This window comes from Urocitellus parryii, chromosome 8, assembly GCF_045843805.1.
Source record: "Urocitellus parryii isolate mUroPar1 chromosome 8, mUroPar1.hap1, whole genome shotgun sequence".
Lineage (NCBI taxonomy): Eukaryota > Metazoa > Chordata > Mammalia > Rodentia > Sciuridae > Urocitellus > Urocitellus parryii.
Window position 1 is genome coordinate 50,145,752 of NC_135538.1, and position 25,716 is coordinate 50,171,467.

Here is a 25,716-nt window from a genome sequence, read left to right on the forward strand (position 1 = left end):
ATAGAACTAGAAAAAGTAATCATGAAATTCATTTGGAAAAATAAGAGACCCAGAATAGCCAAAGCAATCCTTAGCAAGAAGAATGAAACAAGAGGAATCACAATATCAGAGCTTAAACTATACTATAGAGCTATAGTATAGTATTGGCATCAAAACCAACACATGAACCAATGGTACAGAATAGAAGACACAGAGACAAACCCACATAAATACAGTTATCTCATACTAGACAAAAACGCCAGAAACATTCACTGGAGAAAACATAGCCTATTCAGCAAATGCTTCTGGGAAAATTGGAAATCCACATGTAACAAATGAAATTAAACCTCTATCTCTCACCCTGCTCAAAACTCAACTCAATGTAGATCAAAGATTTAGGCAGTAGAACAGAGACTCCTGTGCCTAATAGAAGAAAAAGTAGGCCAAAATCTTCACCATGCCCGCCTGGGATCTGACCTCCTTAACAAAACACCTAAAGCACAAGAAGTAAAATAAAGAATCAATAGTGGGATGGATTCAAACTAAAAAGCTTCTTCTTAGCAAAGGAAACAATCAATAATGTGAAGAGAGTGCCTAAAGAATGGGAGAAAATTTTTACCACATGCACATCATATAGAGCATTAATCTCCAGGATATATAAAGAACTCAAAAAAACTTCACACCAAAAAAAGCCAATCACTAAATGGGCTAAGGAACTTAACAGACAATTCACAGAAGAAGAAATACAATTGACCAACAAATATATGAAAAAAAATGTTCAACATCTCTGGCAATTAGATAAATGCAAATAAAAGTACTCTAAGAGTTCATTTCACTCCAGTCAGAACCGCAATTATCAAGAATATAAATAACAATAAATGTTGGCAAAGATGTGGGGGAAAATACATTGCTGATGGGACTGCAAATTGTTGCAACCATTATGGAAAGCAATATGGAGATTCCTCAGAAACCATGGAATGGAACCACCATTTGACCCAGTCATCCCACTCCTCAGTTTATATCCAAAGGACTTTAAATTAGCTTACTACAGTGACACAGCCATATCAATGGAATATTATTCAGCCTAAAAGCATAATGAAATGGTCACATTTGCCCATAAAAGGATGGATCTAGAAAATATCATGCTAAGTGAAATAAGCCAATCCCCCAAACCAAAGGCTAAATGTTTTCTCTGACATGCAGATGTTAATTCACAATAAGGGGGGTGCAGTGGCTAGGGAAGGATAAAGTTACTTTAGATTAGGTAGAGGGGAGCAAAGGAAGGGGGGTGTATGGAGGTAGAAAAGGTAGTAGAATAAATCAGACAATATTACCCTATGTACATATATGACTACACAACCAGTGTGATTCTGCATCATGTACAAACAGAAGAATGAGAAATTATACTTCATTATGTATGATGTGTCAGAATGCATTCTTCTGTCATGTATAACTAATTAGAAGAAATTTTAAAAAGAAGAAGCAGTTGGTTAACCTACCACCTATCATTGGAGCTCAGATTAAGAGATCATGGGGACTTGAGCTTTAGGGAAATGTTGTCACACATACCACAGGGTGTTGGCTACTTCTTTCAGCATCACAAAAACAAGGAATAGGAGAGAGAAGCTGACTCTGACTTGTTGAAAGTGGACAGAAAACAAAAAGAATAAGAACATAGCTTTGTTAAAGAAAGAAGATTCCATTCTGCATGAACACAGTAATCATGAGACTTCTTGAGATCCAAAAATAATTCAATTTAATGAGTTGCAGCAAACTTGCCTCACTCTAAATAGTGAACTGAGAGGCAAAGTATTGACTCTTAGCAATGGGAACAGGTATATTCCAAAGGACAAATCTGAAAAGAACAAAATACATATGCATGTATAAAATATGAGTCATGTAATCTCAGTGTTGCAGCACACAAGTTAAATGCTCTTATATTTGCATTCGAAGCTGGCATTATGTGTTATGATGATGAATGGTAAAATCCATGATAATAATTTACTTCTTTTATTCTCAATAATATTAAATAGCAAATAAAAACATGAAAAACCAAGAAACCATGGAATAAAGAAAAAGGCTTTATATTTTGGAAACTTGAATGGTATTTTCCAGCCTTCAAAGTAAGGAGACCCACTGTTTTATTCAGCTTTTCTGACATCATAATGAAAATGACCCAACAAGAACAATTTTAGGAGGGAAATTTATGTGGGAGCTCATGATTTCAGTGGTCTTAGTCCACAGATAGCCAGCTCCATTTCTTGGGGCTTTGCAGTCAGGTTGAACATCATGGCAGAAGAGTGTGGCAGAGGAAAGCAGCTGGGAACAGCAACCAGAAAGCAGAGAGAGAGAGAGAGAGAGAGAGAGAGAGAGAGAGAGAGAGAGAGAGAGAGAAAAGGCTTTACTCAACAAATACAAAATATAAACCCCAAAAGCATAGTCAGGGACCTGCATCCTTCAGCTATACCTTACCTGCCCACAGTAACCATCCAATAAATCCCTATCAGGGGATTAATGCACTGATTAGTTTAATATTCTTTTTCACTGCTGTGACTAAAGGACCTGATTAGAACAACTGTAGAGAATGAAACGTTTATTTAGGGCCTCCCAGTTTCAGAAGTCTCTGTCCATATACAGCCAGCTCCATTCCCCAAGGTTCCAAGTGAGGATGAACATCATGGCAAAAGAGTATGCCTAGGGAATCAGCTCAGATGATGATCAATGAGCAGAGAGAATGTGACTACACTCACCAAATACAAATATATGTACACCCCATAGCCACGCCCCCAAAGAACCATTTCCTCCAGCCACACCCAACCTACCTTCAGTCACACTCAGTTAATCCCATCAGGAATTAATCACTGGTTTGGTTAAGGCTAAAACCCAATTTCTTCTTAATACCCAATCTCTTCTTGTAACCCAATTGTTTCTTCTCAAAACTTTCTTACATTGCTTTTGGGCAATACCTAAAATCTAAAACATAATATTCTACACCTAGCCATCAAAACCTCATGATCATCTCACAATGCAAAATACATTTAGTCCAGTTTCAAGAGTCCCCATGGTCTTAACAGTTCCAGGATTGCCCCCAAAGCCCAAGCCTCTGAGACTCAAGACAAATTCTCAGTGTGAGGTTTGTAAAAATCAAAAGCAAGTTACATGTATCCGATATATAAAGGTACAGAGTAAACTCTTCCATTCCCAAAGGAAGAAATAGGGGCATAGAAAAAAGATGGTACCAAAGGATGATTGAAATCCAGCTGAGCAAACAAGTCCTGTCTGGCATCTAGAGCATATGGCATTGGGATAATCTCTCCAAAGGACTTGTGTAGCTCTGCCCCTAGGGTTTTGCTGGTTGCAGCCCACATGGCCTCTGTTGATTTTTCTCTGCTGGATTCCTCCTGTTTTCCTTGGTAGACATCCCATGGTATTGGCCTCTCTGGCTTGAGGTCTCCACTGCAGCTGCAGCTTCCTCCTCATAGCTCCATATACTGCCTTCTCAGGGGCTGCCCACATGGACTCTGACCCTGCTGTACTTTGCCTGACCTCCAACCTTCCTCTAAAATCTCAGTGGAACCCTCCATGACCTCTTACTAAAGTATTCTGAATTCTCCAGAACCAGCATTACATGGTTGATGCCAAAGTCTGCTGCCATCTCAAGCCTCCAGGAGTCAAGGTGCATCAACTTCTGAGTGCCTGGCTGGCTGAGCATGGTGAAACAACTTCCTAGGCCTCCCAGTACAAGCAGGGTGCCCCCTAGTCTCTTCTCAAAGGAATTTTTCTTATACACCCTTGAGCCTGAGATGCTTGGTCTTGCCAATTCCTGCCATGCCCTTAAGCCATCTTTCCTATTGTCTGTGGGTAAAATCTTTAGCATTTCCCTAGTGGCTATAATATCTTTAACAACCAGATATTCCTTAGCTCCAGTTTCACTCACAGTTCCATGGCCAAACTGTAAGTTTTTCAAGTCTTTATGCTTTGCTTTCTGCTCTTGATTATCTCAGTATGCTTGTCTAAAAGCTCCCAGCAATATCCATGCCACCCCCTGAATGCTGTGCTGCCTAGAAATTTCTTCTACCTGATTAAGTCCATTACTTTTAAATTCAGCCTTACAGAAGGCCTCAGGGCACAGGCAAAAGGCAGACAACTTCATAGCCATAAAGCAACATGAATGACCTCAAGTCCAATTTCCAACAGAGCCCTGTCCTCTGAAACCTAATGAGCCCACTCTTTACCATCCACAGTCAGATCAGCATTCTGGCCTTCTGAGCTCCCACCAAAATTGCCTATTAAGCTCCACTTACAACACTCTAAAGCTTTTCCAGCTTATACCACTAAAGTTTTCAAAATTTTTACCACAAATTCCATCAAGTTCCAAAAGCTTCTAAACCACGAGGAGATTAGTAACAGCAACCTCACTTCTCCATACCAATTTCTGTTTTAGTCAGCATTTGTGCAGCTGTGACCAAAAACACCTGACAAGAACAGTTTTAAGAGGAAAAGTTTATTTAGGGCACATAGTTCCAGAGGTCTCAGTCCACAGATAGCTGGCTCCATTCCTCAGAGCTCTAGATGAGGCAGAGCAAAACATCTGGGAACAGCACACCAGGAAGGGGAGAGAGAAAGAGAGAGAGAGAGAGAGAGAGAGAGAGAGAGAGAGAGAGAGAGAGAGAGAGCGAGCTCTCTGCTCAACAAGAACAAAACATAAACCCCAAAGGCATGCCCCCAGGGATATACTTTCTCCAACTGTCAACAGTTACCACCCACTTAATCCCTGAGGAATTAATGTGCTGATTAGGTAAATCTTTTATAACTCACTCATCTCATTTCTGAACTTTCCTGTATTGTCTTTCATGTGAGCTTTTAGGGATACCTCATACCTAAACCATAACTCCCACATTTTCATTTTGCATTGGACATAAGAAATTATATAACCAGGTCTGATAGTAGGTATAATAAAAACAGCTTTGCTCCTCAAACCAAAGTTTAACATAGCCCCCAGCTGATATTAACCATTAGAGCACCCTCTCCACAGTGTACTACATGCTAAGATTCTGAAAGCAGAGATGGGGTTGCTTCTTCTTGGCATATCTACTCTCCCAACAAGCAATAGTCTAGTTACCAGAAGTTCAGTTGCTTTATCTTACATAGAGAAACATGTGAAATTCTAGTTGAGTGCCAGAATTTAAAACATTTTGGTGACTCAGTCTTATGACTCAATTCAAAATTATCTCTTTTAACTACTCAAAGTAGAAACTAAAATGTACACAATATCCAACTCACACAAATTCATTTTGACACTTCTTTTGCTTTTACATGAAACAAAAAAAATTAGTTGAAATTTTGCAATGTTGACCTTTCTTTTATAATCTAGGCATTTTCTGTTTTTCCAACGTTTGACTAAAATTGTAGCAGTGAATTGTTTTTCTCGGAAGAATCTTTAACCAGTTCAAGTGATGCTGTAGATTAAAACCTTGTCAACAATTTCTGTCTGGATGGATTCAGCTCAGTGTAAAGCACACAATTCAGGCCTATTAATATCTTAGAGCACTTCCCTTTCTTCTACCAGTCAGAAGCCCTGACTTTAAATAATCAAAGAAGCCATCTCAATGTAGCTCCTAACTCCTATCAGAAAATAAAATAAAATAAAATAAAGCCTGTAGTAAGCCTCACATGATGGTAAGCTTAAATTAATATTAACTTCCCACTCTGCTAGTTGGCAAGATCTGCCTCACACGAGAAGAGTTTCTCTTCAGAAGCCCTCCTAACAATTACTGTTGTACTGTATTTCTATGAGCTTGTTCACACGTAAACAAGATCACCCAGCATTCTCTTTCCGGGCCTGCCTCATGTCACTTAACATGCTGTCCTCTATGTTATTTCATGGAGGAAAGGAGAATATGCTGTTGACAGGACACAGATTTTAAGTTATAGCATGAATAAGATCTGGTAACCCAGTGTAGATTATGGTAGCTATAGTTTATATTTTTACTGTTTACTTGAATATTGCTGGAGGAATAGATCTTAAGTGTCCTATACACACACACCAAAAACTAGAAAAGGAATAATTTAGACAGTGTGACAAAAATACTTGAAAAGAACAACTTAGAAGAAGAGTTTATTTTGGCTCATGGTTTCAGAGGTCTCAGTCCATAGAAAGCAGATTCCATCCCTCTGGGCCCAAGGTGAGGCAGAACATCATGGCAGAAGAGTGTGGCGGACTAAAACTAAACAGTTATGATAGCCAGGAAGCAGAGAGAAAAGCAGCACCAGCGACAAAATACAAACTTCAGAGGCACATCCCCAGTGACTTACTTCCTCAAGCCACAGCCTACCTAGCTACTGTTACCAACCAGTACAGTGGTCCTTTCAAATTATTAATCCATCAAATGGATTAATCCACTAATTAAGTTGCAGCTGTCATAATCTGATCATTTTATCTCTGAACATTCTGAACATTCCTGCATCCCATAGCAGGAGCTTTGGGGGGACACCTCATATTCAAACCATACCATAAAATGTAACTATGTGGTGATAAGTGTGTTAATTATTTTTTGTGGAAAATATTACACAATGTATCTATATATTACAAATCATCATATCCTATGACTTAAATGTCTATTACTTTATTTGTTAATTATGCCTCCATAAAGCTGGAAGTGGGGAGAAGCAGTCCCTCTAAAAACAAACTTCCTCTTGACTCCAAGAAGTGGAATAACTGGGGTATTGACTAAAAACGATGGCCCACAGTTATTAAAATATAAGGAAAGTCCATTGACCCATATTAACATTACTCCAGATATATCCAAATCTTCTTTGCCTCTCCACCATGAGATGGTATAGGACTGGCCTGCCTTTTCTGGCTCAAAAGCCAATAATGGCATTGTGCCAGGGAGCCCTCTCTATTTTTAGTGAAGAGTCATGCAAAGAACCACAATCTGGGTGCTCACTCTGCAGGTGAGATCTTTCCAGGTGGACACCAGCATCAGTGGACCTCCATTCTGTGGGTCACCTCTTCACTGGCTTCACAGTGATGTCGACAGCATCAGTAGAGCAGCAAAGGTCACTTTTGCTACAGTACAAGAATTTCTCAAAACCATTAATTTATGTAGATATTTTCCATTTAATACTGGGGTCTGTCACTGTCCCCTCCTTGTTTTTCTACTAAGATGAAAAAAAGCATTCCATCTACCCAAACTAGGTTTTTTGAGTTGTTGTTGTGGTGGTGGTTTTGTTTGTTTGTTTGTTTTTTCCTGATATATACTATTTTGTTTTTTCCTCGAACACAATCCAAGATCTTTCACAGATGCCTGAAACTACAGATAGGACCAACCTTTATATATACTATTTTTCTTTATATATTTCAACCTACAATAAGGTTTAATGTGCAAATTAGGCATGGTAAGAAAATAATAACAATAACTAATAATAAAATATAACAATTATAACAATATACTACAATGAAAGTTATTTAAAACTTATGCATGTTATCTAGAATTTTCTATTTAATATTTTCAGGCTATAGTTGGCCATTCATTGGTAACTGAAATCTCCAAAAGTGAAACTATGAATAAGAAGGACTACTGTATACAAACTGTCCTCTTCAAATTGCTTTATATGTTTCTACATGTTCTATAAATTGTCATATCAAATAAGTATTAGTTTGTTTAAGTCAAAATGCTTAAATGTTAAAGGATTTAGAATTTAATATTTCTAATCTACTCACTATTTATGGAATACGTTTGAGAGAGTAGTCCCAATGCCAATATCACCCAAAGTATTATCTTTGATAGGATCTGATCATATTAAAGCATATTAAAAATAAATATTCGTATTATGTAACATTAAGACTATTAAGTTTACCTACATGAACATAAAGAATAATGTAAGATATAATCCATTCCATGTAACACTGATATCATTATTCAAATTAAATTTTTCTCCTAAACTGTACTGCCAAGTTGAGTGGATTAGATACCCATTTGGAAAACAAAGCATCTTTCTCAAACTATGAAATAAAGAGTTCTAAGTAAATTACAAATATCACTGGAAATGTTATAACAAGATACTTTTAGAAGAAAATGTAAGAGGATGAGTTCAATGAACTTGGAGTAGGCAAAGATATTCAAATGAGGCTAATAAAAAACAAAAAAAAAATAAAATTGAACTTCGCCAAAACTGAGAATTTCTGTTCACCAAATGACACTATTAGAAGAATAAAAAGAATATGTTTCTGATATATTTATCTAAAATAGGCCCTATATTCAAAATATGTAAAGAACTGAAAATCAATAAGAATATGACAACTTATTTGAAAATGTGGAAATGATTTGAGTAAGCAATCATGGTGATCAATTTAAATAAGCAATTTAAGCACCATAATTAGAAAAATTAAACACAATGCAATACCATTGCATGCCCTCAAAAAGGAAAATATCCAGTGCTGCCAAGAATGCAGAGCAATCTAAACTGTCATACACTGATGGTGGGAGTGTAAATTGAAGCAAACATATTGGAAACTATCAGGCAGTATTTACTGATACTAAACATATGCCTAAAATATGACCCTATATACACAAAAGATGTGTAGACATATGTTCACCAAAAGACACAAAAACGAATGTCTGTAGCAGCACTTTGCATTACAACTAAAGACTAGAATTTACCCATATGCCCATCAAGAACAGAATAAAAACTAACTTGTGGTACATTCACATGATAGAATACTATCTAGTTACACTCTTCAATGATACTGTACAGAGGAATATTCACAATTATGTACAACAATACAGATCAATCTCATCAACATAATCCCCAGTGAAGAAAACCAGACACAAGTGAGTGAAATACTAACTTCATTTGTATCAAATTCTTGATTGTTTTATGATCTGAATGTTTACATGGATGTGTCTTTTTGAAAAATAAAAACCAAACTTTACACTTCTAACTTATACACTTCTCTGTGTTTTGGATTCAATTAAACTTTTTAAAAGTTCTATCAAGTGGACAGTATCCATATTTTTAGCAGAATATCACAACATTTTGCATTTAGCTTTTGACATCTCTATCTAAAAGAAAAGACAAATGTGAGTGTACGTGCAGGCGTGCGAGGGAGTTGCCATTCTGTGAATCTCAGTATGACCTATTAAAAACTATTATCCTCAATTAAAATGGCTAGTTTGGGTAAATCAAATACCTGAAGCATCTCTTTCTGCCCTCCTTTTATCTACAGGGTTGGAAGGCTAACTGCATTAGAAGTATAAACTTTAGTTTTCTTTTATGTTTCCTTCTGCTTTACCTATTCTTGATTTCAAATTGAGTTATCTGTAACTAAAAATTGAAAGCCTTTTGAATGTGAGTTTACAAAAAAGTAAAATGCATCTTTTTCAGTTTATACTATTTTCAAATTTGAAAAATTTAATGCCAACCTTAGATTTTTTCACTTTTTTCAGCTTCAGCTGAGTTGGCTGTTCCCTGCCCACAGGCCCAACAACTTAGCCATTGTTCATTTTCTATCAAGATATCTATAACATTGATCATTTCTATTCTATACTCTTTTCTAAACCTGCCTCAAAAATAATAAAACTAAATCACAAACCCTCCCTGATGACCTATCACCAAAGTGTCTGAAATTTTCTGAAAGTCAAGGAAGTCATTTGACCCAGAAAGGCAAAGATCCCTGATGAAAGCAGGTACAATGGTGGTCCCAGAACCAACACTAATGCATAGTCCCTGTGCCAGAGCAGGTTGCCTAACTAACATAAGCTATACCATTTCTATGTTGGGCCTTTATTGGTGATGATAATTCCCACCTTGCGCAGAGCTATGAGAAGGTGAGCTAAGTTGACAAATCATCTGGCCTTGAGTAGATGCTCCACAATGAAGCGTGTTATTTATTCACTACACTGGAGGTTCCTCAAGGCAGCATCCACATATTATTCAGTTTATCCTCAATAACCAGCCAAATCCCTAGAAATAGCAAGTGTTCAATAGATAGCTATTAAATGAATAAGTTAATGAATTAAAGAATTCTTTGAAAATATGATAATGGCTATAGAATGTTCCATTTCACATAACCTAGTTGGTTTTGAAAGGTTAGATGAAACTGCCACATTTTTCTAGAGTTCTCTGCCAGAGTGCACATTATGCACATTCTAAGTTTAAAAAGTCATCTGACCCAAGGCCAATCACTGTCCTCTGGGGCTTTCTGAGAAAGACCATTTTAGAAGAACCAGCACTAAAATGGTACCACCAGAGGGCTAGAAAGGGGATGAAAATTTAACTCAAGATGAAGAGTAATGGAGATGTAGAACTGTGGAGTAGCAAGCCAACCTACCTCCTCCCCTCTTCTTGGGTATGGGAACACTCAGTTCTCCCAATTCCTGTGATGCTGGAGATTTTCAATTGTTTCCATGTAAAAAAAAAAAATCTCAAAAATCTGTCTTCACAAAATGACCATTCCCCCAAGGCCTGATGCTAAAACCAGGAGGAAATGAACAGGAGGGAAGTCTCAGAACAGAAGGGCCTACATTCACTTCATAAACATGTGTGAATTTCCCATGGATGATGTAGCAAATTCTGTGCAAAGTGTTGGGGATTCAGTCATCACTGTAGTCTCTCCAGGAAAGCTATCTCAGGATGAGGTGGCCCTAGCACCAAGAAAGTGGTCTACATAACTTGTTACAGGGGCTGAGGAAGACACCAGCTCAGTTGATGCTCCTTCATCAGGACCTCTGAAAGAGAGGACCCCTCCAAAGAGTCAAACATACACACACCATTCTGGGACAGCCCACTGCTTCAAAGAAACTGATGGCCCCATCTGGACTCCAGATTGAGCAACAGAAGAAAGGACCCTCCAGGTATGTAGAAAATCTCCCTCTCTCACACTCCTTCTCTCAACATCAGGGGAGCAAGAGCAGGAACAGAAGTAGGGTAATAGGATGGACATCCCAGCACCCCTGGGGTCGGAGCTGCTAGAGCTATAGCCCCATTTTATATTGATGGAGGGGCAGAGAATGGACACTGTTAAATCTTCAAATTTGAAATTCAAATTTGTCTTAATGACTAGAAATGTTCAGTAAAGATTATAGAAATGGCTTCAGATATCACTGAGAGAGACAAAGACCCACCAGGAAAACAAAATTTGATAGAGCACAGCACTAGCATTCAATATTAAATATTAATATTAAACATTTGTCAACATTATAATGTTGACAAATCCAAACCATGCCCATGTGGATGTTTCATCATCAATGTCACCTTTCTCTAACTTCCAGTAACCATTCCTCTAGTTTCTGGATTCATGCAAACAAGACACAGACCATTTTGTGGCAGCATCTTTCTTAGAAGATTTTATATCACATGGTGAAGCCCATACTACATCAATTGGAATAATTCATGCTCAGCACAAGCAATTATGTGACACACACTTTTCCCAATTCCTCTGACTGTGTGCTCTCAGATCCATTGTAACTCTTATTTTTTTTTTAAGAGAGAGTGAGAGAGGGAGAGAGAGAGAGAAAGAGAGGGAGAATTTTAATATTTATTTTTTAGTTATCGGCGGACACAACATCTTTGTTTGGTATGTGGTGCTGGGGATCGAACCCGGGCTGCACTCATGCCAGGCCAGTGCGCTACCGCTTGAGCCACATCCCCAGCCCCTATTCTAACTCTTCTAATCTGCTCTATAGTGGAGGGTACTGACCCCTGAAAATTTTGTTCCCACTGCCTTCCAGTTAGGTTGAGTTAGTGGGAAGACTGGAAGATTTGATAGTGGAGGAAAGGACAAGCCAGGACGTTGCTTTGTCTACCTCTCTGGTTTATAGGCATCCCCAGAAGAGTTCATATCTCCTTCAGGGTTTTTGGTTTCCTCTAGACAGCCACTTTTTCCATGGTCCTAGATCCCTGGGCTGTGGTCATACAATCTCCCTCCCTTTTACTTCCATACCAAATCTGGTAAGAAATTTCTGCTGTGACTAATAACGGGTTACCTTTTTCTGTTTTCCTCTTCTACTTTGTTAGCTCTTCCAACATTTCTGTAACTAGTTTCCCATATTGGATCCTTTCTTTGACCTAGGCTATTTTCCTGATTGAATATTGACATATATAATCTCTTGTCATCCATCTTTCAACACTGTGTGGAGATATGCACATACATGCATGCACATAACAGCAAACATACACATATACACAATGTCAAGGTTATATTTGATTAGCATTGTACTGTATCTGTCCATTTTCTGTTCCTATAACAAAACACCCGAGGTTGGGTAACACATAATTTTGAGTTCTGAAAGTCCAAACAACATTGTGGAGGTTCTGGTGAGGGCCTCCTTTGTTAAATGACAGCATAGCGGATGGCAACATAGGGGATGCACATGCAAGAGGGAGAGATCACATGGTGAGACAAAATCCCAGAAAGTGGGGAACATCGGGCACTCACTCTCTCAAAAACTGTCCAGGTTCCACAAAATTGTATCGATAAGGGCAGCACCCCCAAAGACCTACCAATAGGTAGTGCCTGATCAATCATTGCCAAGCTGAGGACCAAGTTTCTAACACTTGAACCCTTGAGGGACATATTCAAACCATCTCCAACTAATAGCAAGTACATTCCATATTCAGTCACTAATGGTAATGAGAAATGGTACTTGGTCAAGTTCAATACCAATCTTAAATTTTCAAAGGAAAAGTGATGGTCATCAAGAATGCCAAGTGGCATCAAATTAAGTTTCTCAATCATTGAGACAAATGAACATAACACTGAACTCCCCACTCTCACAGCTCTGAAATGGACATTTTTGTGGCAGTCGGTAGAATCCTCTACACTAGTATATAAACCCCTGGAGAAATTATTATGAAACCAGTTAAACTGTGATTGGGAACCCAATTGGATTTCTTTCACACAGAAGACAGATTCAACAAATACATATTGACCTTCCAATGATAGGTCTTAAATAAACAGTTATAACTGAAACAAACAAAAATCTCTGTCTTCCTAGAACTTACAATCTCAAGGAAGAGATGCTAAAAACTAAAAAAAATAAATAAATAATATTATTTCAGCAAAGTGTCAGGGCCATAAGGAAAAAATAAAAGCAGGGAAAGGAGCAGGATAGTGCCTGAGGAAGGAGGTTTACTGTTGGTAAGTGTCAGGAAATGATGGGGTCATAGAGTCTGGCTGAGGAGAGGGAGTGTAGAGTATGAGGGAAGGATATTTCCAACACATAGGAAAGCATGTGAGGATGCAGAAGGAATTTGAGAAACTCAACCCAGGTTGCCAACATGTGCCCTAGAAGAACCTGAAATTTATAGCACATTCACATTTTTATAATACCAGAGAAATTATATTCTGGTCATCTTTGGTTCCCCTCCAAATTTTTCTAAAACACAAATATATATATTCCATAGTCAAAATAACTACTACTTAACTTTTCTCAATAAATCATTTATAAATGATTGCAAATGTCCACATCATCTGTGTAGGTTCAGTCAGTGTTTCTCTAAATGACAATTCCTAGACCACTAGCTTCAGAATCATAGGGGGTTCTTATTTAAAATGTTACATTTCTGCTCGGCTCCCCAGTTGCCATGAGGTGAGCAGCACTGTTCCACCATAATCCCCACCAAGAAGTTCTGCCTAATCATGGAATCCAAACCAAGGGGGGCCAACTGATCATGGAATGAAAACTCTGGAACTTCTTTTAGATTTCCCTGTTATATATAACATCAAATTTATATATATATAATGATTAAGGACGTATGCCTCTTAACATTGAACTTGATTTTGTTATTTTTCAGTGCTGAACCTGGGCAAGTTTATGGGTATGGATAATACCATAGTGTCCTAGTCAGGTTGGCTGTTTAATACATGGGTGTTTAAAAGACTCTATTATAGTTGATCAGATGTCAGCTGAGCAGTGGATAAACCTGGAGATAAATGTGAGTAATGAACTAGAACTTGAAGTCATTTCATTTAGACTCAGATGTTGCTGGAGTATTCTGCATTTGAGGAAAAATAAATATTTCTAGTTTACAATCCAAGTTCTCTATTGTTCCTGAAGAAGTAGCAGCAACCAGCATGGAGGTAGCTGTTGAAATAAAATCTGAAGAAGGAAAAAGAAGAAAGACCCAGAAATTTATGAAGTAAATGAGGTTGCCACTGAGCTAGCAGACTTTGCAGATGTCCTTCCAAAGGAAGAGGAAGAGCAGCAGGTTAATAATGAGAATGGCCTCTGAGAGGAAGAGCCAAATGAAAAAAAGCAACAGCAACACCAGGAAGATCAGAATCCTATTTTTTAAGGCAGTGATTCCAGTGGTTACCAAAGTGATCATTAAAAAAAAAAAGAAAGGAGGAAAGGAGGCAGAACTTATACCAGTTCTGGATTGCTCATCTAAGAATAAACAAAAAAGTAATTTTTTTAGTGCATTTTAAACATGGATTCAGTTGATAAGATTTATATACAATAGATAAGCCAATGTTTTGAATGAAAAAAATTAAATGTTTTAATGCAAAATACTTACATTGTGCCAGGTATGGTGGTACATGCTTGTAAATCCAGCTATTCAGAAGGCTGAGGCATGAGTATCCCAAATTCATGGCCAAACTGGGCAACTTGGAAACCCTGTGTCAAAAAGGCTGAGGATGTAGCTCAATGGTAGAGCATCCCTGGATCCCAGTATGGTAAAATAAATAAATAAATAAATACATGTATATGCTTATATATACCAGTTGTTTACAAAATAGTGAACAATTGATTGAAAGTTAGAGGGATTCTGTGCTAAAATTTAAAAAACAACTGGTTCATTTGGATATTATCAATGTTATCAAAGTGCCATTTTATTGCAGATAGAATAAAATGGTTAGAGCTGCTTTCTAAAAATAAACTATTAAAACTATTAGAACTATTAAATCAGAATCCCTCAGCTTGAGGCCTACACATTTGCACCAGTCTTTCCTTGTAACATGAATGCACACTAAGTCTGAGAATGACCCGTCTAAACCTTCATGTCTCCCTGCCACAAAATTTAGTGTTCTGTGGTTAGTGAAGCATCAACTTGCCATAGAGTATGTAAAATTTCACAGTAATATTTAAATTTACTCTCCCAAAGTCCCAGTTAGGTGAAAAGCAGTCAATCAGTATGAAAATATCTAAATGAAACTCTGATACATAATTTAATTTATAATTCTGATTTCAAGGGGCCAACTTTTAAAAGCTCATTTGGCATTTTGTCAGCATTACCAGCCATTCCTCTGGGTGTTTCTCCCTCTCAATCTACAAAGAGAATTTGGGCCAAGCTTTAATGTGGTCTAAGAAGGTGCTCACTTCTCTCTGTGTCTCTAGGGCTGTAGTGAGCCTTTTTACATAACTGATTAGAAGCAAGTACCAGGGCAGGGACTATAGATCAGTGGTAAAGCATTTGTCTTACATGTTTGAAGCCCTGGATTCCATCTCCTCCCTAACACCAAAAAATGAAAGAGGAGGAGGAGGAGAGGGAGGAGGAGGAGAAAGAAGAGGAGAGAGAAGAGGAGGAGAGGGAGGAGGAGGAGGAAAAGGAGGAGAGGGAGGAAGAGGAAGAGGAAGAGGAGGAGAGGGAGGAGGAGGAGGAAAAGGAGGAGAGGGAAGAGGAGGAAGAGGAGGAAAGGGAGGAGGAGGAAGAGAAGGAGGAGAAGGAAGTGGTCCAGCTTTCTCAATATTTGGCCACACCAGTTTTTCAGCATACCTTTCCTCTCCCTGTTATATGCTGCCACTTAGCACAATCACAGAAAATCACTCTCAGGCTAAAGTTCCTTTAAAATTGTTGATCATATCTGGTTTATATAAAGACCTTAATGGTTTTTAAAGTACTATATAATTATAGTATATTGATCCTTATAGCACAGAATTCTATTTAATGTAGCATTTTGCTTTTAAAAAAATTACAAGGTATATGTACTCAAAATTTTTCCTAATAACCAAACTCACATAGATTTTTGTTTGGCGGATTGGAGCTAGTAATCATGTATTTCAAAAATAATAAATTACTTGCAAGCCCATAGGAAATATTACACAAAGAAAAAGGGCCTCCCCTAATTTTGAAACATAAATATACATTCTAAATTAAGCAACTCAACTATGTATGTCAGAATTATTATTTCTGTTTGATATTAACATCATTACCTTTGGAAAAATTCTTTTTAGCCAAATGATTTTAATTAACCCACATATACCACAAACTTTTCTGGGAAAAAAATTGACATTTAGATTTGCAAAAGAAATCTCATTTTTAAAAATTCAAAAAGAAGAAAAATCCCAAGTATCACTGGCTTCTAAGATATTATCCAGGAAAATGGCCTTTTTATTGATCATACTTTCTATGTTATTTCATGCTTTCATTCAACAACCTTCTAGAAGTTCATTGACAGTGAAGTTAGTGAAAACAGAATCATAGAAGTTTAAGGGCAAATTTACTTCTTGGTTTTCAAGTTTGACCAATTCTCTATGAGCCAAATAATTTGAATCTAATGAGAATTAGAAGACTTTTTCTAACATCATAATCACCCTTTTCCTTGCATTTTTATATTTCTATGCCATGATGCCTAGGATCTTCAACTCTTCTGTGAGCAGAATGTCTCTTCAACTTTCCTTTTATTTCCCTATCAACTCACAAAGGGCCACAGGGAAGCAGCACAACAAATACTCTTCAGCATGCTACCCATACCCCTCCACCAGCCACTGCCGTCTTCCTGTCCTGTGGTTAGTCTTTCAGACCAGAGTTACTGCAAAGGCAGCAAGCTGTGAATTACAGATTCCACAGCCCCAACTGCTGGGTAACGTTGCCACACATTAACCAACCCAATCCCAACAGTCTATGTCAGTTCTTAAAATGTTCATTAGGTCATGCACTATTTCTTTCCAAATTACCAAATATGACTTCTAAATTACATAATAATAGTACAGACAATCCATTGCAACTCTTCTAACTCACCAAAAACACCCCACCCAAATTAAACACTAAAAATAAATGTCCTCAAAATATAATTAAAAAAAAAACAGGTACAGAGGTACAGTTGAATAGAAAGAAGGAATCATTTCTAATGTTCTGTAGCACAGTAGATGGTTAATAGGTACAGAGGTGTCGTTGAATAAGAAATAATTTTAGTGTTTTATAGCACAGTAGGGTAACTATTGGTGACAATTGACTATTTCAAAGTAGCTAATAGGAAAGATTTTGAATGTTCCCAACACAAAGAAATGATATATGTCAGGGGTGGTAGATATACCTGTCACCTTGATCCGATCATTACACATTGCATACACCTGTTGAAATATCACACTGTACTCTATAAATATGTACAATTTCTATGTATTGACTAAAAAGAAATATATATTTTAAAAACAGGAGCTAATGGTTTAGCATTGTGATAAAACAACTGTTTAGCATATGCACAGCTCTGGATTCAATCCCCAGCACCTCCCCCCCCTCAAAAAAAAGAAAGAGATATTTAGTGAGTTTAGTAGACAAAAATGGAAGTAGCATCAACAACTCTCCTAAAGCCCAATGGCAGAATAATTTCTTATTCTAGGAATCAATCTTAGGAAAAAATGTGATTGGTACCATAAGCACTATGATTTGTTTATATAACACACACACACACACTGCTACCAACAAGGTTCCTAGAGAAAGAAAGTAGAGAAGAGAGATGAATACACATACAATAACTAGAAAGGACAAATATGACAGGTGCAAAGCTCTGTTTGGCCACAGGAGCTCATTTATAGTAGCCGATGTCTCTGTATCAGAGCAGGGTACTTATTTCCACACGCTTGTTAACTCGAAAGCAAGCTCACTTGTCAATGGTGAAGCAGTAGGGGAAGTCATTAACTGTCATGTTATGGCCGGCAGAAGAGTGAGGCTTTCATGTCAGGAAATCAGAGTGCCTGTTACTGCATGCAGCCTTCTGTGAGGAGAGCTGGGAAAGACAAACGCCAATACAGAGCAGCGGAGATTGGCAATATTCCTGGTTAAAGAAATACAAAAGGACTTTTTCTCAAGAGAAATTTTAATTTAATGCTCACAATATCTTTCCTTTAGTATATTATTGTTTCTTCGATCACGAATCTGTGTAGTTAACACAATGGTCTTTCCATAATCTCTGGACACACTCCATGACACCTGTTTTAAAATAGTATTATGAAATCAAGGCAAATATACAAGCTCAAGCTGATTGATGCTGTGAATAAATGTTTGTCACCATTTGTTTGCTTCTATGAGACTGCCAAGTTTTCTCCTCTTAATCCTACCCTAGAAATTTCTGAAAGTATAACTGTTCCCCACCAACGAACCGCTGCCAGATCTATCTTGCTTTCCCCCCCAAAGTTTAGCAGCAGCTACCCTCAAGTGAGAGCTGATTCATTTTGAGGAAAGACAATATAAAGTCCTGGAATCTGGGTCCTTGTCCTTGATTGATCTTATTCAATCACTGCTGGCAATAAGCTACCTTATAATAGCAGCTGTCAGCACTTCAGCTGTCTATGTGAAGTATCTGGTATTCACCAGGAACGTCATAATGGTAGGCATTTACTGCAGAGTACACTGATCTCTCGGGCACATTGATGCATAGGTCTTCCTGAGCAGTAGTGAAATGGGATAAAATCCCAAGAAACGGTTTTCTCTAAAAAGGCAGAGACCCATAATGTGACCTTATAGCCAAATACAGGCCAGTTTGGTTTACTTTTTTCTACATTACCAAGCCACACTCTCCTCTACCCTGTTCTGTGGGCCTCCTCGTTAGGAGAGAGAGAACCCATACACATTCACATGTTCAAATATAGGCAAATATAGGTAAAGTGGAAAATATAAACTGGACATCAGGAATTCAAAATTTGGGGAGAATGAGTATGCAACTATATAGTTTTATTGGTATATTTTCTCTTCTTATCTTTGCAATCATGTTTCTATCACTTCAAAATAACTTGCTATAATTGGAAGTTAATTTTTGTTAAGTCTTATAGTAACCATAATGCAAAAATGAGAATAGACAAACCAAAAAATAATAGAGAAGGAATAACAACATACTACTGGAGTAAATCACTTAAATACAAATTTGTCTATAAGAGAGGGGTAAAGAGAAAGAAACAAAAATAAATCTAGAAAATAAGTTGTCAAATAGCTATAGTGAGACCATACCAATTGGCAATTACCTGAAGTATAAATAGATTAAATTCTTCAATTAAATAAAGTACCTGAACAGATTTTTAAAAAATTTTAAAAGACCCAACGATCTGCTGCATACAAGAAACCAGCTTTACCTCTAAGGATACGAACAGACTAATAATGCAGGGATGGAATAAGATATTGCATGCAAATGGATTCTAAAAGAAATCAAGAGCAGACATGCCCCTATCAGCTAAAATAGACTTAAAATCAAAAGCAGTAAAAAGAAAAAGGAAGGTCACTACATAATGATAAGAAGGTAACTTTATCAAGAGAAAATAACAATTGTAAATATATATATATATGTGTGTGTGTGTGTGTGTGTGTATATATATATATACATATATATATATATATATGTATATACACACCCAAGTATATAAAGTAAATATTAATAGACATGGAATGAAAGATAGACCTTGATACAATGATAGTAAGGGACTTTAATACTCCATTTTCATCAATGAACAGGTCTTCCAGATGGAAAATCAACAAGGGAACAGCACCCTCAACCAAATGGACCTAACAGACATCTACAGAACATTACATCCAACAACTGCAGAAATACATTATTCTTCTTGACAGCAAATGGATAGATCATAGGATGGGCCACACAGAATTTCTCAACAAATTTTTTAAAAATTAAAATCATATTGAGTATGTTTGTTAACCTCAACGCAATAATAAGTATACATCAATTACAAGAAAAACTGTGGAAACTATACAAACATGTTGAAATTTTAAAAACTTACATTTTTAGAGAACTTTCATTAGGATTTCTTGTAGAAAAAGTCTGTTGAAAATATATTCTTCCATCTGTACAATCAGAAAAATGAGAAATAATACCCCAATTGATTCAAAAGTATGAATTGCCAAGATCATTGTAATGTCATGTGTACCTAAATTTAAAAAAAGGAAAATATATTCTTCCAGCTTTTTCTTGTCTGGGAAAGTCTTTATCCTTCTTTCATTTCTAAAGCATAGCTTTGCTTGGTCAACAGTATTTTCCTTCAGCATTGGAAAAACTCTCAGGCCTCTCTCTTCGGGCTTGTGAGATTTCTGCAGAGAAGTTGACTTTCGGTAATTTGTGTCAACCCCATGTTTTGTTTTTTTCTCGTGCAACCTTAAATTTTTCTCTTTCCTGTGAGAGCCTACCTACTGAGTTAAATTTAACTAGTAACATTTGACCTCACTGGACCTGGATATTTGTATTCTCCTCCAGGTTTAGGAAGATATTTGTTATCTCTTTGAAGAAGCTTTCAATCCTTTTGGCATTCTCAAGTCCTTCCTGAATCTTAATAACTGAAACATTTCCTCTTTTAGCATTTGTCCTAAGTGTCTGTAAGCTATCTTCATTCTTCTTCATTTTTTTTTAATTTTTCTCCTCTTAATGTGTAATTACAAATAGTCTATTTTCAAGTTTGCTAATTCTTTCTTCTGTTTGATCTATCTAGGTATGATGTCTTCAATCATATTTTTAACTTTACTGAGTGTATTTTTCAGTTCAAAAATTTCTGTTTGACTTTTTTAACTGCCTCCATCTCTTTATTAAGTTTCTCTGAGTCTTAAAATGTTTGTCTTTCCTTCAAGTTTTCCCAACTTCTTTAAATTTTTTTTAGCTAAAAGTTCTGTACTGTTTACTGTTCAATTTCTGGCACCAAATTTTGGGTCGTAGGTGAGGCCATGATTTCTTGAAAGCTCTTGATGCTTAGTGAAGTGCAATATCATCTAGGCATTAAAGGATTGGGTACTTATTTCATTCTTAGAATTCTGTCCTTAAAAGCCTCTCCCAGAGGCAAGAGTAGTCCCAAATGGCACATCTACAGTTACTAGCCTTTGATCAGAAACTTGAGGATTCTTCCAGGCTCTGTGAAGTCACTGATGTACAAGTCAAGGTTCCCATGTCATATCTCTGGGCCAACAAATCCACCATGTTGTCACACGCTGAGCCCACTGTCCACCAAGACCATCACAACACTGGTTAAGGTCCACAGTGCTATGAGCTACCAAATGTTGAATTGGACTTGTGGACCAAGACCATTGCAAACCACAGGTGATGCTATCTGGAAGAGAAACTTGATAGACTGGGGAGGCTTTTCTTCCCCTGGTGCTAAAGTTATGGTGGAGAATTGTCAATCATCAGTCCTAAGGGTGAGGGCTGTTAGGACCTGTCCAATGTAGGTTTCACCATTCCAGCAATAAGTTGTAGGGTAAAGTCATATGCTTGTTACCCTAGCCTATCCCCAGCAAACTGGGTCTTACACCATGCTGGGAACTCAAGTTTGAGATAGTGTTGGTGAAGGCAGACCCTTGGCTATCGGAGTTGAAACTATGCTGGGTTATGCCTGAGTTTCATAGCCACTAAGTCCTGCACAGTCTCAAAGGTACACTAAGGCCCTCAGCACAGTCAATGGTGATGCTGGCTGAAATGAGCCTATCCCACTGGAGTGCAGTTCTCTACTTGGTGCTGGAATAGCTCTGGAGTCCCATCTGTAAGAACTTCCCTGGTGATAGATGTACCATCTAAGGTTGAGGGATGGTTGTGACAAAGTCCCTTGGTCACCAATGCTGGACTAAGCTGGGTCATACCTGAGTCTCACAGTTTCAGGGTCCTTCACAGTCATTGGAGGAGTGTATGTGTTCCTCAGGCCCCTTCCAAAGCTGGAACTGATGTATCAAAACCACAGATCTGTCCTTTAAGCACACAGCTCTCTGTCCAATGCTGGTGCAAGTTTGGAGGCTCTCTCTGTGAGCTCTGTCCTACATCTGAGACCTTCAATTTCTACTTAAAGATTGGTATCACTATGGTGGGTCCCTCACTGAGGTCTGAGATAAAGCCCTGAGCTAGCTTTTACTCCCCGTTCCCCAGGATTGGAGGCCTGCTCCCTACTGTGTTGCCCAAAGTTGGGAAAGAAGTGGTGGAGGCTGTCCATTTGTCTCCTGTGTCTTATTCTTCAACTCTTGGCCTGGTGGTAAGAACCAAGGGTTTTTGTCTGACATTGAGTTCCATCATGGTGGGTACTGAGTTTCAAATTTCAAGTTTAAGGCCAGGTCTTAATTCTCACACCCCCTCTACCCCAAGTGGGAGGCACCTCTCTGCACTAAATTGCCTTGAGTTGAAGGAAGCTTGTGATGCTGGAAACTCCTTCCTTCCTGTCTTTTTCAATGAGTATTCTCATGTTATCTAAAACAGGCACTGTGGTCTCTCACCTGATCTCCTTAGCTCTGTGATGTATGACTAGCCATTCAACTTAGTGTGTCTGTGAAAGCTAGGCAGAGGATCTTGCTCTACCTCTCTACAACAACTTACTTTTGAACAACCAATGGCTCAAAGAAGAAATCAACATAGACATTTTTTAAATTCTTGAAGCAAATGGAGATATAACATACCAAAATCTATGCGATACCGCACAAGCACTAGTAAGAAAGATATTAGAGCAGGTGATCCCAACATGAAAATAGAGAAAGATTTCACATAAAAAAACGGTTGCTGCATCTCAAGGAACTAGAAAAACAAGAAAAATCCAAACCCTATATTAGTACAAGGAAGACATAATACAGACCAGAGCAGAAATAAATGAAGTGGAAACTTTAAAAAATACAAAAAAATCAACAGAACTAAAAGCTGTTTCTTTGAGATCATAAGCAAAATGAACAATACCATTGCAAGCTAACTAAGGAAAAACAGAGAGAAGACAAAGTAAAATCACACATGAACGGAAGACATCATACTAACACCACAGAAATACAAAGGATCACTAAATATTATTATGAACAACTATACCAACAAATTTGATAACCTAGAAAAAGTGGACAAATTTCTAAACACCTACACATTACCAAGATTAAATCATGAAGAAATCAAACAAGTAATAAGATAGAGTCAATAATAAAAGGCCTCCCAACAAAGAAAATCCCACAATCAGATGGCTTTACTACAAAACATCTGAATAATTAAGAAAAATTCTTCAAAAAGTTGAAGGGGGAGATTCTAATTGCTACTGGTGCATAAAAAAGTTATTTAGTTTTATATGTTGATTTAATGTCCTGAAATGTTGCTGAATTATTAGTTCTAAAGTGTTTGATTGAATCTTTATGGTTTTCCATATTTTTCTATATTTGACTTCCTTTTTTTTCCAGCTTGGATGCCCATATTCTTTCTCTTGCCTGGCTAAGGCTTCAGTAAAAGTTTGGATAAAAGTGGTGAAACTGAACCACCTTATTTTGTTCTAGATCTTAGAAAAAGAATTTCATCTTTTCCCTATTCAGCATTATTTTAGCTACTGGTATATTATGTATGGCCTTTACATGTTGAGGTATGATCCTTCTATACCTAATATGTTTACCATTTTTATCATGAAGGGATGTTGAATTTTATAAAATGCCTTTTCTGCATCTATTGAGATGATCATACAGTTTTTGTCCTTCATTATGTTGATGAGTTATATCATTTACTGATATTCATATGTGAAATCATTCATCTCTGAGATACATCAATAGCAAATCATCTTTACTAAGATTCTAAAAAAAAATCCCAATAATAATAATAGGTACAAAATAAATAAAATACCTAGAAATAAATTTAGCCATAGCTCTCTACATTTAAAATTATAAAACACTGATAAAAAGGAATGATAGAGAATAAAAAGGAATGATAGAGAATGTAGAAAAATGTGAAGATTTCCTACATCCATGGATCAGAAAAATTAATATTGTTAAGTAACCATACTACCTAAAGTGATCTAAAGAGAATCAATGCAATGTGCCTCAAAAATACCAAGGACAGCCTTCACAGAAATAGAAAACAAACCTTAAATTCATATGTCATCACAAAATATCCTTAATAGTCAAAATGATTCTGAAAAAAAAGTTGGAAGCATCATAATATCAACTTCAAAATCAACTACACAGCTGTAGTAACTAAAACAGCAAGGTACTTGCATAAAATCCCACACATAGATCTATGGAACAGAATAGAAATCCCATAAAATAATCTAGGTACATATAACCAACTGTTTTTTGACAAAAGTGCTAAGAACATACATAAGAGAAAGGAAAGTCTCTTCAATAAATGATGCTGGGAAAAATGAATATGCACATATGGGAAAATTAAATTAGAACCTATTAGTTACAAAAATCTACTTAAAATGAACTGAACACTTAAATATGAGACCTGAAACTATGAAAGTACTAGAAGAAAACAGAGTAAATGTTTCAGGACATTGGAATGGGCAAGAAATTTCTTGGATAAGACCCCAAAAGCATAGGAACAAAAGCAAAAGTAGACAAATAGGATTTAATCAAACTAAAAAGCTTCTGCTTAGCAAAAGACACAATCAACAAAGAGACAACCTACAGAGTTGGAAAAAATATTTGTAAACTATACTTTTGACAAGAGGCTAATTTCTAGAATATATGAAAAACTTAAACACTAATTTCAAAAACCCAAATAACCTGATTTAAAAATTGGCAATAGCTAGGCACAGTGGCACAAGCCTGTAATTCCAAGGACTTTTGGAGGTTGAGAGGGGAGAATCAAGAGTTCAAAGCCAGCCTCAGCAACTGCAAGGCACTAAGAAACTCAGTGAGACCCTGTCTCCAAATAAAAATACAAAATAGGGCTGCAGAGGTGGCTCAGTGATTGAGTGTCCCTGAGTTCAATCCCCAGTACAAAAAAAAAAAAAAAAAAATTGGCCATAGACCTAAATAAGCACTTCTCAAAAGAATACATAAAAGTAGCCAATGGGTGCATGAAAAAATGCTTAACATCATTAATTATCAGGGAAATGCAAGTCAAAACCACAGTGAGATACTACTTCACTCCATTAAGAATCAATGTTTATACCAGCTCAATTCACAATAGCTAAATTATGGAACCAACCTAAGTGCCCTTCAACAGATGAATGAATAAAGAAAATGTGGTATATACACACAATAGAATATTACTCAGCCATAAAGAAAAATGAAATTTAGCATTTTCTAGTAAATGGATGGAACTAGAGATGATTATGCTAAGTGAAATAAGCCAATTCCAAAAGACCAAGGGCCAAATGTTCTCTCTGATATGCACATGCTAACACACAATAAGTGGGAAGGAAAGAATAGAAGTTCACTGGATTAGACAAAGGGAAATAAAGAGAAAGGAGGGGGTGGGAATAGAAAAGACAGCAGAATGAATGGGATATTACTATCATATATTCATATATGAATATAAGACTAGTGTGACTCCATATCACGTACAACCACAAGAACAGGAAGTTATACTCCATGTATGTACAATACGTCAAAATACATTGTACTCTCATATACAACTAAAAAGAACAAATAAAAATTTTAATAAGAATGACTATTATCAAAAGGACTAAATGTAACAAAGGCTGGCAAGGATTTGTTAAATAGGAAATACTCATATACTTGACAGGTACATAAATCAGTACAATCATATGCAAAACAGCATGCCAGTTTCTCAAAGAATTAAAATTGGAACCACCATAAGATCCCGTGTTCCCACTCCTGGGTATATAGCTGAAAACATAATAT